This window comes from Bos mutus, chromosome 1, assembly GCF_027580195.1.
Source record: "Bos mutus isolate GX-2022 chromosome 1, NWIPB_WYAK_1.1, whole genome shotgun sequence".
Classification (NCBI taxonomy): Eukaryota; Metazoa; Chordata; class Mammalia; order Artiodactyla; family Bovidae; genus Bos; species Bos mutus.
In genome coordinates this window covers 131,255,807-131,270,502 of record NC_091617.1, presented here as the reverse complement: position 1 = coordinate 131,270,502, position 14,696 = coordinate 131,255,807, and the positions used below count along the sequence as shown (strand labels likewise).

Here is a 14,696-nt window from a genome sequence, read left to right as displayed (position 1 = left end):
AAAATATGATTATTTTCCCAAGTTTATGAATCCCAGGTTTAAAAAAATTGCTTAAGAGATTTATTATAGAGTTTATTGCTTAAGACTTTATTATAGAGTTATAAAAACTTGGACTCAAACCTACCACTTCCTAGCTAGGGAAAAGTACTTAACCTCTGTACCTCATCTGTGAAATGTAATACCTATGTAAGACTGTAGTGTTATTTATCATCATGCTACTGGACAAAGTATTTGACACATTCTCAATAAACACATATTCTATTATAATCAGTAACCAAGTTCTGTCAGGTACGTACTTCAGAACCCTCTGTGCATCACAAAGTCAGAGACTGGATGTCAGTTGGTCTGGGGTAGATACCAACCATTCTTTATTTTCTGTTTTTTTAAACTTCTATTTATTTTTAATTTTTCGGTTGTACTGGGTCTTCATCACTGCAGGCAATCTTTCTCTAGTTGCAGCTACTGGGGGCTACTATCCATTGCAGTGCACTGGCTGTTCACTGCAGTGGCTTCTCTGGTTGGAGAGCACAGGCTCTAGGTGCAAGGCTTCAGTAGTTGCAGCACATGGGCTCAGTAGTTTCAGCTAAAGGGCTCTAGAGCACAGGCTCAGAGGTTGTGGTTCACAGGCATAGCTGAATCTTCCCAGACCAGGGATTGAATCAGTGTCCCCTGCACTGGCAGGCAGACTCCCATCCACTGAGCCACTGCTGCTGCTGCTAAGTCGCTTCAGTCGTGTCCGACTCTGTGCAACCCCAGAGACTGCAGCCCACTAGGCTCCTCTGTCCCTGGGATTCTCCAGGCAAGAACACTGGAGTGGGTTCCCATTTCCTTCTCCAATGCATGAAAGTGAAAAGTCAAAGTGAAGTCGCTCAGTCCTGTCTGACTCTTAGCGACCCCATGGACTGCAGCCTACCAGGCTTCTCCGTCCATGTTTTTTCCAGGCAAGAGTACTGGAGTGGGCTGCCATTGCCTTCTCCGGCTGAGCCACTAGGAAGTCCCATTCTTTAGCTTATGTTTAAAGCTCCCAGGTGATTCTAATGTGCAGTCACTGGCCAAAGGACAAAGTTCAAACTCTACTTTGGCACACTCGGCACTCTGGTCACTGCTTACAGCTCTATATTTTAATCTCTCTCTATAGCTAACCCCAAGCCTCTTCACACACCCTCAAACTAATGCTTCCTCAATAAGTGGGCTATAGCAGTGGCCCTCAAACTTCAGACTGCATCAGAATCACCAGAAAGACCTGTTAAAACACAAACTGCTGGCCTCTACTTCAAGAATTTCTTGATACAGCTGGACTAGGGTGAGGGCCAAGAACCTGTATTTCAAACAAGTTCTCAAACAGGTAATGTTAATAATACTGGTGCAGGGAGCACAATTTAAGAACCACTGAGTTCTAGACCAGATCACTACATTATCCCTCTATATTTACCTGGAATATTTACCTCTATATTTACCATTCCATCTCCATCATCCCAGTCTTGCCTGGTTAACTTCTATTCTTCTTTCAAAACTTATGTAAGAATTTGTGTTCAAGAAGCACGTGCTCCTTCAACAAACCATTTCAAGGCATGTATTACCTACTATAAAACTTATCTGCCAAAAAAACACACTACGGAAAGTTCTTAATGGTACACTTATGCACAGGGTAGATATCTGCTACCATATGCAAGTTCTTTTCTAAGAACTGGGGGAAAGGGCCTCTGGGCAGATGATTAAAAAATCATGAAAAAAGCAAATGGATAGTTGGTCAAGAAGATTGAAATCTGGATTTCAGCCCTGACCAAGCCCCTTGGCTGGAGCATCTTTATGCAGAGCATCACCAATTCCACAGCCAATCATGGCGCCCCGGCACAGCATACCACTAAAAGACAAAGGAATAGCACTTTGACCAATCCTGGATTTGAGAAAGGGAGAAATAGTGGGAGGAAGGAGCAATAAGGCTATTAGAAAAGGATTTTTGGAGGTTATCACACCTAAGTTCTGAGTCTTGAATTCTCTGCACATCAGGAAGACAAGAACTGTGCTTTTATGTCTTTATAACCAGAGTGTAAGGCACACTACAGGTGTTCAACAAATGTCTCAATAACTCAAAATGACTAAAATTATATGAAGACACTTGCTAATCTTTTTTACACCAAATAAAGAAGTAAACACCCATAGCTAAAACCAAAAACTGTTAAGTACGATCTAAATATTAACGTATTTGGTCTGTACACGAATCAGCTAGAGCAAAGCATGAATTATTCTAATAAGCTGTTAGAAGATGAGACAAAGGAGCCTGCTGATAACACACTCAAACTTTAAACTAAAGTTTTTAAAATCAAAAATTTTGCATTACCTGATTCAGACTTGATTTCCTCAACAGAGACTAAAAAATTTACAGGAATCTTGGAAACTAAGTCCAAGTCACAAATTTTACAATGAAGAAACTGAGGTTCAGAGAAGTAGTGATTCAAAGACACACAGCTATTTAGTGGTAAAGCTGCGATTAAAACTCAAGTCTCTAGCCCTACCCTCGTTTTTCTCTCTTATATCACATTCTCTTCACATTTATAAATTATTAAATATCCAAAACTTTTTTAAAAGCTCAGATTAACCCAGGTTTTGCTTCCTGTACCCCATTTTTATGACAGGAAAAGCAGCCATCTGACCATCTTACTTTAAGAACTTACACAAAGAAGTAATTTTCGAAATTATGTTTTGCTTTTGGTAAAGATTCATTCCTAGTCTCTTTGTGAAATTATACATGCAAAGCTATTTTTATTTTTTTATAAATAAAAATCTTGATACAGCCATCGAATCTTAATTACCAAGGAAGCATTACAATGGATTTCCAAGATGTACTACTTTCTAGAGAAAAAAAAGTCCGATTTTTTTAAAATATATTTAACAATAAGCACAAAACTCTGGCTATAACCCTCATCTCTCTATTAACCTGAGAACCTCACCCTCTGACCACTCTCATTAACAGAGCTTATTGTTGAACCAGCTTTACGTGCTAAGAAGAATCAGCTAGCTCTATGTGCTAGTAAGAACCAATTAATTAATAGTCCTTGCTTCTGGAAAGTAATCTTATGATGTATCTCGATTGTAACTTTATTCACCTTTTAAACTTAACACTAATATATTTACATAAAAAACAGCATGGTCTAACAGGTAAAAGTTACCTTTTTAACTGATACATTAATCCATGAGGCATTAGTGACATTACACAGGTGAGAAGACTGAGGTTTAGAGAGGTTAAAGAATCTGCCCATGTTTACATACCTAGGAAGGAGATGAATTAGAATTTGACACCAGGAGTGTAACTCAGGCCAGAATATCTCTTAGACAACAGACAATGGCTTTCTTAGCCCTTCAGTATGTGACAGTGCTTCCTTCATCTGTGAACGCACAAACTTTTTAACTATCTCCACAGTACAAAGCATACACTAGGGCATTTTCTTCCTGAAAATTAATTTAGGCTTTAACAATTAAGCAGAACATAGCGTAAGACATTCTTTAGCTTCTATATCTTGCGTTCTGTCATAAGAATTTCTGCACATATACTACTTTGTACTGTCTAGTATCTACTAGAGAACAGAGAAAGCCTACCTCTCGGTACTCTCAATGAGATAGGAAAAAAATTATAATAACCTAATATAACAGAATTGGCAGAGCTTCAGGATAACTTCACGGAAGATAACTTCAGGATAGCTTCAGGGAATCAGTTACCTCAAAAGAGGCAATTAGGTCATATTCATACTTGACTACGTATAAAACACTTTTTTTTGCCTCTCTAAGACTGAGGAAACAAGCAGTGGCGTCTCAAACCTCTACCTGTACCTTTAGACCAACTCAACAATTATGAAGAGAAATCTTGCCAGAGGCTAAAAACAGTACAGGTGATACTTAACTACCAAAGTCAAGGAACTACCCTGAAAAACTCTTCTAACTCTTCCTGATACATTAAAAATGATCTACTTTGGGAGGCGGGGTGGAATGACAAGGAGAGGGGCACGGCCTCTTACCTCTGTACTTTATGCTTCCAAAGTATCCTGAACCTAATGCTCTCACAACTTCCATGTATTATCCTTATTAGCTTGGTTTGTTGCTTTGGGGGGTTTGATTTTTAAATCTCTCTCGTTAGAACAGAAGCTGCTTAAAAGCAAAGTCTATGTATTAAACAACTTTGTATACTCACTACTAGTCATGGAGTAGGCATTCATAAATATTTATTGAAAGAATCTTAACTGGATCCTCATCACAGAGATAAGACAACTGAGGCCTCTAGAAATCAAATGTTCTACTCAAGACTACCTGACTGCTGTATGATGGAAAAGGAAAGAAAATCAAATCTCTGTAAGATAAACTTCAAAATGCAAAAGATTTCAAACAGCATAAATAAGGCTGAGATTAAAATGCCCTTTTAAAAGATTTAAATTGTGGGTTCTGAAAGTAAGCAGGTTTAAATCCTGACTCTCATTCATTAGTTGTGTGGCCTTGCAACAAGTACTCTACAAAATACCATCCTTATGAACCCCACCACTTACCAAACATTACTGTGCCAATACTATATCTGCAATAAATGAAAATACAAAGAGAGTGAAGATATCAGGAAGACTTGAAATAGATTCTACAGCTCAGTGTTTATTTCCTTTTTCTATTTTTCCTTTCTTTGTGAAATATAACAATTACATAGCATAATACATAAAATCTAAATAATATTTTAAAGAATTATAAAGTGAGCACTCCATGTAACTATCACTAACATCAAGAAATCAAAGAATTCTCTATAATGTGTCCCTCCCTCATCACAAACATGAGACTTAATCAAACCTAATAAACTTACCTAGTTAAGATTAAATAAATTTAACCTAACCTTTAAAACAGAAAATAGCAATATAACTTCTTCACAGGGTTATTGCAAAATATTTACTGGTACACAGTAAATACTCAAGGAGTGTTCCTTACACACACATTATACACCAGAACAAAGACATGAGGGATGTGGGATAAAGTATGAAATCAATCTAGTGAGAGCATAAAACCCAGAGAGAAGTACAGTGCAGAGACAGAAGTGGAAAGCTAGGCCGGGGCCATCTAACAAAGAAAAGAAAAATCTAAGCTACATAGAGGAAATTGAGACAATTCACTGGGCAGTTTTGAAAGAATTTTCCATGGATCTCTTGTTTTTCTGCCTATCTTGAAAACAGAGACACCAACTGTCTTTGATCCAACGTTTTCAAGTATATTTGTAGAGTGAATTATCTTGGGAAAGAGAAATAGCATCTCCCTCAGAGAAAAGGAGAGGTATGCTTATAACCCATTACAAAAATACGAGTTTCTCTAAGCTTGGGATTCCTCTCCTCTAACACAACCCAATACACATGTAGGTGTCACATCTTCACTCTACCATGTACAAAGTGGGGCTCCAAGATCTGACACCAATGCTGATGCTGTGGCTACTGTTATTGCTGTAGTGCACTGTTCATCTCTGACCAAGGAGTCTCATGACTCCATTAAACTGTAGCAGGTTAACTTGTTAGCAAGTTAAATCTCAGTAAAATCTTAGAACTTCCACATTTTTTGACAGGCATTAGTATATAATCAATGTTCAATCAAACCGAAAGATGCCACTTCCATACTGTCAGAATGGATTTTTAAAAAAGCAAAACTCAACTATATGCTGCCTTCAAGAGGGACATTTTAAACACAAAGAAAAATTTAAAGTAACTGGATAGAAGAAAATACACTACAGAAACAGTAAGCTCAAGAAAATTAGAGTGGCTGTATTAACTGAATGTGCCTAGAAACATAGCTTCAAAATATAGAGGCAAAAAACAACAAAATTAAGGGAGAAATACGTAATTCAACAGTCATAGTTAGATATTTTAACATCCCTCTCGGCAACTGATATAACTAGACAAAAAAACAAACGAAACAAACAAACAAAAACAAAACAGTACACACAAATGATTTGAAAAATGCTACCAAAACACCTGAATCTAACTGATATTTTACAGAATAGTACACCATACAATTGCAGAATATGTATTTTATTTTTTTTCAAGTGTGAAAAGTATATTAATATAAACCACATAATGAACCATAACTCAAGGTTCTATACATTTGAAAAGATTAAAATTATACAGCATATATCTCAAGCCTCAAAATGAAATTGTTAGAAATAAATAACAAGATATCTAAAATAATGCCAAATATTTGAAAATTAAACAAAACCCTTTTTAAATAATCCCTGGGTCAACAAAGAAATCACAAAGCAAGTTAGAAACTATTCCAAAGTAAATGATAATAAGAATATCAAAATCTGTAGGCAACTGCAGTGCTTAGAAGAAAATCTAGAGCTTTGCATATTTAAATTAGAAAACAAGAAATGTCTGAAATCTCTAACCACTTTAAGAAGAAAAGGAAAAGCAAAATACATGGGGGAAAAAAATTATAAACAACAGGAAAAAAATGACAGAGAAAAGACAAACGGAGAAAACCAGCATTGTTATTTTTGAAAAGATATACAGATAGACCAAGAATTAGACTGGTCAAGAAAAAAAAGAAAGAACACACTAATAACATCAGAAATTAAAGAGAGATAGATACAAATCCTACAAACATCCTAAAGATGACAAGGGAATTGCATAGAAATCAATGTCAACAAACTTCTTTAAAAATACACCAAAATTAACATAAGATGAAACAAAATCTATGTCCAATTAAAAACAAAAAAGAATTTGAACTTACCAAAAGTCTCCCTACAAAAAAAGAAAAAAATTTAAGTCCAAACGGTATCACTGATGAATTCTACCAGTCAAGGAATATTGCAGTAAGTAGAGGGAACACCTCCCATACTTTTGAGTGAAAGTGAAGGTGAAGTCGCTCAGTTGTGTCCGACTCTTTGCGACCCCATAGACGGCTGCCATTTCCTTCTCCAGGGATCTTCCCAACCCAGGGATCGAACCCAGGTCTCCTGCATTGCAGACAGACGCTTTACCGTCTGAGCCACTAGGATACTTTTGAGAGTATCCTAATCCAAATACTGAAACCTGACAAAGACATTACAATCAAAGAAAACTACAAAATAATATTCCTGATGAAAAAATATCCCCAAAGTCTAGCAAAACATTAAATGTAAAAGAGATAATACACTGTGACCAAGTGAGGTTATCCTACAAATCAAGATTATTTTATCATTTGAAAATCACCACTGGTATTTGAAAAACAGTGGTAGAATGATGAACATTTTGGCTACATTTTGGCTATTGCAAACATTTTTGTTCACATATCCCAGCATACAAGAATTTCTCTCATTAGGAATAAAAAGACAAAAACATAATTACTAGGTTAACGTACATGTATTCTACCGCTACAAAAGTCACTTTCTTTTACAAAATGACTATGTCCCTCCAAAAGTGGTAGGCTAATTTCTCCACATTCTCACCAACACTTGATATCATCAGAATTTTTAGTATTTGCCAATCTGATAGAAGTGAAATGATTTCTTATGGTTTGGTTTTACTTCGCACTCTCCCAATTAACAATGAGATTATAATTCAGCCAAGTGAAAGGGTTGCTATAAATCACATAAGTGAGCTGCAACCAGCATTCTTAGTTTCAAAAATATATACAATATATCAGCATGTACTGCATTTTAAAAGTTAAGTGTTATTTCCGTAGTGTGTGTTTGCACTGGGTCACAACATTAAATGTTTTTGTAACTTTGTCTTCCAATAAGTTAAAAGCCATCTATAGAGCTGTTTGGAGAAGGCAATGGCACCCCACTCCAGTACTCTTGCCTGGACAAATCCCATGGACGGAGGAGCCTGGTGGGCTGCAGTCCATGGGGTCGCTAAGAGTCAGACACGACTGAGCGACTTCACTTTCACTTTTCACTTTCATGCATTGGAGAAGGAAATGGCAACCCACTCCAGTGTTCTTGCCTGGAGAATCCCAGGGACGGAGTAGCCTGGTGGGCTGCCGTCTCTGGGGTCGCACAGAGTCGGACACGACTGAAGTGACTTAGCAGCAGAGCTGTTTAATTGCAGCAAAACTCTATAGAGAAATTTGAAGGACTAACTGGTGCATCATTTAGGCTCACAGCACAAAGGAATGTATCCTATAAAGAAGGTAGGACTGACTATCCTTTAAGCACTAACTGGCAAGAACACAGAAAAGGAAAGGGAAGAAACTTGAAAGAAGCAATAAGGTGTGAATTAGTACACAGAGAAAAGATTCTATAAAACCAACTGGCCTATGACCTACTTAAAGCTCAATTAAATAGAATCTCATTTGTCAAAAACAAGGTTTCTCTCAGCACTAAAACTCAGGAAGTTGGGATCCTGTCCTCTTGACTACCAAACTGATCCCTTCTCCTCTGTAGACACATCCTTATTTCCACCTCAAGAATCATCTTTCCTAGGCTTATGCAAGAGCATCCTTTTAATTCTCTGCTTCCTTCTTTTCCCTACAGTATCACAGTAGCAAGGATCCTATAAATTCTAGAGACATATTTTAATTCAGCTAACAAAGATCTACCAAGCCCTTACTTTACCACCTCTCTATTAAGAAATTTAGCTGTATCTCCTGAACAATTTTAACTCCTGGTTATAGTCTCTAAATCTTATTCTTAACTAAATTGCCTTCTTTTGAAGATATTTTGCTTCTTAGACTGTGAAACCTCCAATATACCATGACCAATTTTTGCTCCCCTCTTTGTCCACCAGTTGACCTAGGTTCGATTCCTGGGTAGGGAAGATCCCCTGGAGAAGGAAACGGCAACCCACTCCAGTATTCAAGCCTGGAGAATTCCATGGAGAGAGGCTATAGTCCGTGGGGTTGCAAAGAGTAGGACATGGTTGAACAACTAACACTTTTCAATATCTGTACTCCATTTTAAATAATTATTCTTTTTCACAATTCTCTCTTCAAAAGTAACTGGACCAACCATACCACAGCAACTGTCTGATGTAATAAGTTTATAAATCTACCTGCCACTTAATAGGAGGGTGATCTTAGTCATTTATATTTCTTAACTTCCCTGAGATTCAATCACATTCCTAAAATGAGTAAAACAATAGGTATCAAGCAATGATGAGAACTGCATAATCTCCACTGTCCTTTTTTTGCCTTTCTACTTAACTTTTTAATTCTTAATTTCTTTTATATACAATAAAATATTTTTATAGAGGCAGGCACTTCAACTGAGGTACCAGGAAATACAAAGAGGAAAAAGCATAAAGACAAAACAAGTATGAGTAAACTTATCAAGTGGGGTTACTGCTTTGCCTAAGTGGTCTTCTTGTACATAAAGATTCTAAATTGTAAAGATACTTCTGTCCCGTGGCAAGCAAAATTCTAACAAACCACAGTGACTCACCCTCATAAGCAACCCTCCAGTATGGGAGAGACCTGTAATTATAATGGGGTATCACTCCTGTGATTGCTATATGGCAAAAAGATTTTTGCATATGTACTTAAGGTCCCTAATCAGTTGAGTTCATCAAAAAGATCATCCTGAGTAGGTCTGATCTAATTAGATCAGCTTTAAAAAGGAGTCTCCTAAGGGAGTCCAGAGGACAAAGACAGAGGAAGCCAGAGCAACTTACTCTTGCTTGCCTGGATGAAAGCAAAAAGTCATGACGTGAAAATGCCTATATGACATGTGGTAAGGAAGTGAGAAAGCCCTGCCAACAGCTAGAAAGAAGATGGTGAGTCCAGTCATACAGCCACAAGGAAATTCTGCCAACAAGTAGTGAGCATGGAAGGTCCTAAGTCTCAAATGAGAACTGAGCCAGCACGCCCAACATCTTGATTTTAGCCAGGTGAGATGTTGAACAGAAAGCCCCGCTACAAAGTACCCAGATTTCTCACCTATATAAACTGTGAGATAATAAATAGGTGTTGTTGAAGCTGCTAAATGTACTCTGCATTTAACTTATATGCAGAGTACATCAGGAGAACGCTGGGCTGGATGAAGCACAAGCTGGAATCAAAATTGCCGGGAGAAATATCAATAACCTCAGATATGCAGATGACACCACCCTTATGGCAGACAGTGAAGAACTAAAGAGCCTCCTGATGAAAGTGAAAGAGGAGAGTGAAAAAGTTGGCTTAAAGCTCAACATTCAGAAAATTAAGATCATGGCATCTGGCCCCAACACTTCATGACAAAAAGATGGGGAGACAGTGGAAACAGTGGCTGACTTTATTTTTCTGAGCTCCAAAACCACTGCAGATGGTGACTGCAGCCATGAAATTAAAAGACGCTTATTCCTTGGAAGGAAAATTATGACCAACCTAGACAGCATATTAAACAGTCGAGACATTACTGTCAACAAAGGTTCATCTAGTCAAGGCTATGGTTTTTCCAGTAGTCGTGTATGGATGTCAGAGTTGGACTATAAAGAAAGCAAAACACCGAAGAATTGATGCTTTTGAACTGTGGTGTTGGAGAAGATTCTTGAGAGTCCCTTGGACTGGAAGGAGATCCATCCAGTCCATCCTAAAGGAGATCAGTCCCGAGTGTTCATTGGAAGGACTGATGTTGAAGCTGAAATTCTAATACTTTGGCCACCTGATGCAAAGAGCTGACTCACTGGAAAAGACCCTGATGCTGGGAAAGATTGAGGGCAGGAGGAGAAGGGGACGACAGAGGATGAGATGGTTGGATGGCATCACGGACTCAATGGACATGAGCTTGAGTGAACTCCGGGAGTTGGTGATGGACAGGGAGGCCTGGCGTCCTGCGGTTCATGGGGTCGCAAAAAGTCGGACACAACTGAGCAACTGAACTGAAGCTACTAAATGTGTGGTACCTCGCTATACATTAAAATATATATATATACAAGCCAAAAATTTTCATTTTAGCGATAAGGAAAGTAAGGCTCATAGAGCGACACCACAAAGATCAAATACCTAGGAAAAGTTTAAAATAACTTCAGTCCTGGGCTCTCTTCCTACCACAGCCCCCTTAAGGCTTTAAGAAAGTTATTCAAATCAACAGTATTTGTATACTGTGTTCAAAGGAAGCAATTCTAGCAACATTTTCCATATGGAAAATAACAATTTTCCACATTTCACATATATTTAAATACCCCTAAGTTTTGCCAGAATATCAAAACTGAAGTGGATATTGAGGAATTTCCAATCAAAGTAGCTTGGTTGTTAAAATGACCATTGATAGACCACCGGAGTAAACTTAATGTACGTTTTTAAATATAACGAAAAAATTGTAGCAAAACTCCTGTCGGTTCTTCTAGTACTTTATTTAGATAGCAAACTACTTGTGTTATAACTATTCTCAAAATCTGAAAGCAAGTAAACAACCTTCCCGAACTTTTCGCTATTTCCTCCCTGGAGCAAATTTTTTTAGCCTGAATTTTTCGTACAGTATAAATATGAGTACAAGGTACACTATTCAATACAATACACAAGTTGTTTTTATTTTCACTGTTCTGAATCTTTATTTTCCTAAGTGTTTCACCATCAGAATTTGCAATTTTCTGAAAAAGACACATGAAAATCTAAAAGATGGAGTCAAATACCACGTAAGTCACAAATCACACAACTTTCTTAATGCCATGTCAAATACTTTCATAAACACTACGTTCGCGAAGAGATGAAAGAAAAAAAAACTCCTCTCTAGTCACAATCACGAAAATAAACTATACACATCATCTTAACATCGACGAACAGCAAATAATTCGCTATCGTCGCATACAAACAGCATTGGTTTGAATCTATAAGTGCCCAAAACCATCCCCTGCTTTACACTCCCGGGGCACGATTCTCTGCAATATGAAGAGAATCGGTAACATTTCAAATGTAGGTAGAAGAGGTGACGTGACAATCCTAAAACCTGAAAATTTCTTAGTCCCCATAGCACACAAGAAGCACCCAGTTTGGAATCTCCAATTGAGGCCCAGGTTCAACTCCAAGCACTCCCGTTTCCTAGCTCTTCACCCCGCCCCCACCCCGAGAAAGGAGGGAAAACAACTTTTATTGGCCTCGTCTCCCGGGGGGCTGGAAAACTAGCGGGGCAGTGCTCCGGCCTGCACACGTTTCACAAGGAGGCCTCCGTCGGGGGCGGGGAGGGCAGATAGCGGGAAAGCCCGGCTTTGACGTCCCCTCTGCCCCAGGCGCCAGCCCCCCGCTCCTCCCCACTGAGAAGAGGCCTGGGCCGGTCGCCTCGCCGAGCGACCCCCAGGCCCCTCAGCCGAGGCGAGCTCGTTGTCATGTGACAACGCCGCCGCCGCTAAAACACCGCAGAAACGCAGGGCGGCGGATGGCATTCGCACCAGCCCGCCTCGGCCCGGCCCCGCCGGGCGCGGGCGAGTCCCGAGAGTCCGGGCGGGGGGGCGGAGGGCGGGCTTGGCGGCGGGCCCGAGCGCGCCACAAAGGCTTCCGCGCCCGTCGCCGTAGTGCCCGAGCGGGCGGGGGCACAATTTTCGGGGCCCGCGGGAGGGGTGCGGAGCGACTAGGGTTCCGGGGTACCCGCCGCGCCCACAGCCGTCCCCACTGGCGCCCGGACGGCCGGAGACCGCCGCGCCCCGCACAGGCCTGCGCGGCCTCCCTCCCCCGCGCGGGGCCCGCGCCCGGCCCGCCCGCTCTCCGCTCGCGCTCTCTCGCTCTCGCCCGGCCTCCATCTTGGATCGGCGCTTCCAGCCCCCGCGCCGCTGCCGCCGCATTCCCCCTCTTTCCCGCCCCCCGCCGCCGTCGCCGCCGCCCGCGCTCACCTCAGCTGCCCATCCGGGCACCGCCGGCCGTCGACCTAGTTTCCCCCCAAAAGTCTCCGGTGTGTTATTCCCGATGTGGGGGGGTTGTTACGGGGTGGTCGCCGGGGGTTCGGGAGCGGGGGCCGCGCCTTCAACGGAGCTGCAATCCTAACCCGCCATCTGGTGGCATTTTCCACACGCCAATGGCGCCGCTGCAGACTTGGGTCCGGACCGCCCTCTGCTGGCCGCGGTGCTTACTGCCTCGCTGACGGGACGGGCCTGCCCGGAAAGGGGAGGGAGCTGAGGCGCGAGCTGGGGGCCGCGGCGGGGACGCGCGCGAACGCTTTCCTGTGGGGATTGTGCGCACGCGCACCAGCGGGGCGGGAAACGTGGCCTCTGCGTGGCGGCCCGGCCCCCGCACGGAGCGCTGTCCCAGCTCAACCAATCGCAAGCGGCGGATACCTCTCCGTGAGGGGGCTGTGGAGGTTCGTGGGCCGCCCGAGGCGGGCGGAAGGATGGCGGCAGTGGCGCCTGCGCGCCCCGCTAGCTGAGTTGCCGCCCGCCATTTTTGGAGCTTTTCCGAGACCTAGGAGGGAAACCCGCCCCTGGCCCCTTCACCGCGGCCCCTCCCCAGGTCGCGGGACTAGCGCAGCCCCGCCCGGTCCAGCTGCCCCCATCCCCCGCCTCTGCAGAAAAGCGCTCTGCAGAAAAGCGGAAGGGTGGCAGCGCTAAACCACGCTCCCGCCTCTCCTGGTGTCAACCAGGGCCTCAGAGCTTAGCATTGTACGAGCGATTTATTGTCTACGGTTGACGAGGTGCTTTCCCGGGCGAGGGTGAAAAGGTTTTGAGAGCTGTTTGGGACCTCCCTCGCCGTGCATCTAGACGCAACACTGCGCGCCCCAGGCCGATTGGCGTCGTCACTGCCTCTAAAGCAGATCCTTTCCGTGGTGCCGGCTTTGCATAAGGCGGCAGCATTGGCTAGTTAGTGAGAAAAGAATGTAAGTAGATTGAGAAAATACAGCCTCCGCTTTGGAATCAGATTTCTCCTTCCACAGCCTAAGACTATTCTCAGTAGCTCTGAAATGGACGGGAGAATCCTAGCCGTTTAGCTGCCAAAAGGGAAACAATTGACTAGCGTGAGATCATGCCCAAAATATGCCTTTGAATGTCGCCTTTTCCCTACTCTACCCCCTGCCTCTGCCTGATCGTGGCTCCTACCTTTCACCCACTCAAAACTTTCAATACAGAAGTGAATCCTTAATCTCCCAGGTCATCAGCCCCATTTATGACTAAATTCTCTTGTTACTGTAGCCAGCCAGCTCTATTTCTGTATTGCCTTAGAATCGCTCGACTCCTTTATAGTCTTAAGGGTCAGTCTCCAATAAATTATCCCAATTTCTGATTTCTCTCTCAAAGGTCATACTGTGTGGTTTTTCACTGGAGAAAGCCCCAGTTCTACCTGGTTGGCTATGAAGTCGTGACTGCACTCCCACTTTATATATATGTATGTATATATATATATATAAACTCATCTTTGGATGAATTCCTATCGTATTCTCTACAAACTGTTTCTCATTTTCCTTGTTAAGGTGCCAATCCCAATCCATACTAATAGATAAAATCTTCTGATTAACAGGGATCAGAGCCATGAAATTCCAGTTTAATATTCTCTCCATCTTAAAATATTGTTGACACGCCGTGTTCATGACCTTTCAAATTCTCACCAAATTGACTCATTCTCCCCCTCTCCTTCTCCCCCAGATCAGTGCTTCTTCCAGGACTACCTATGTCGTTCATTCCTATTTCCTCCTTCCACCTCTACTTTCCTAGGACCTTGTATCTTCAGTATCTTAGCCGTTGGCTTCTATTTTTCAACAGTTTCCAAGGGCTTTTTAAAAATTTGTACTACTACCGCCTGTTACTGTAATATCAACCTTCTTTTCACTGTCTCCTGCTTTCACTTCCACCTTATTCCTTACCTTTTAT

The 14,696-nt window shown here is 41.8% G+C and overlaps 1 protein-coding gene across 1 annotated transcript in view; it reads right to left on the bottom strand.

Moving 5' to 3' along the window:
* STAG1 (STAG1 cohesin complex component) overlaps positions 1–12,899 on the bottom strand; it is a 496,550-nt gene extending 483,651 nt beyond the window's left edge. Inside the window, exon 1 of the mRNA XM_070375938.1 lies at positions 12,732–12,899. The gene's annotated coding sequence lies outside the window, so the exon portion shown is untranslated. The remainder of the gene's footprint in view (positions 1–12,731) is intronic.
* Between the last annotated feature and the right edge of the window lie 1,797 nt (positions 12,900–14,696).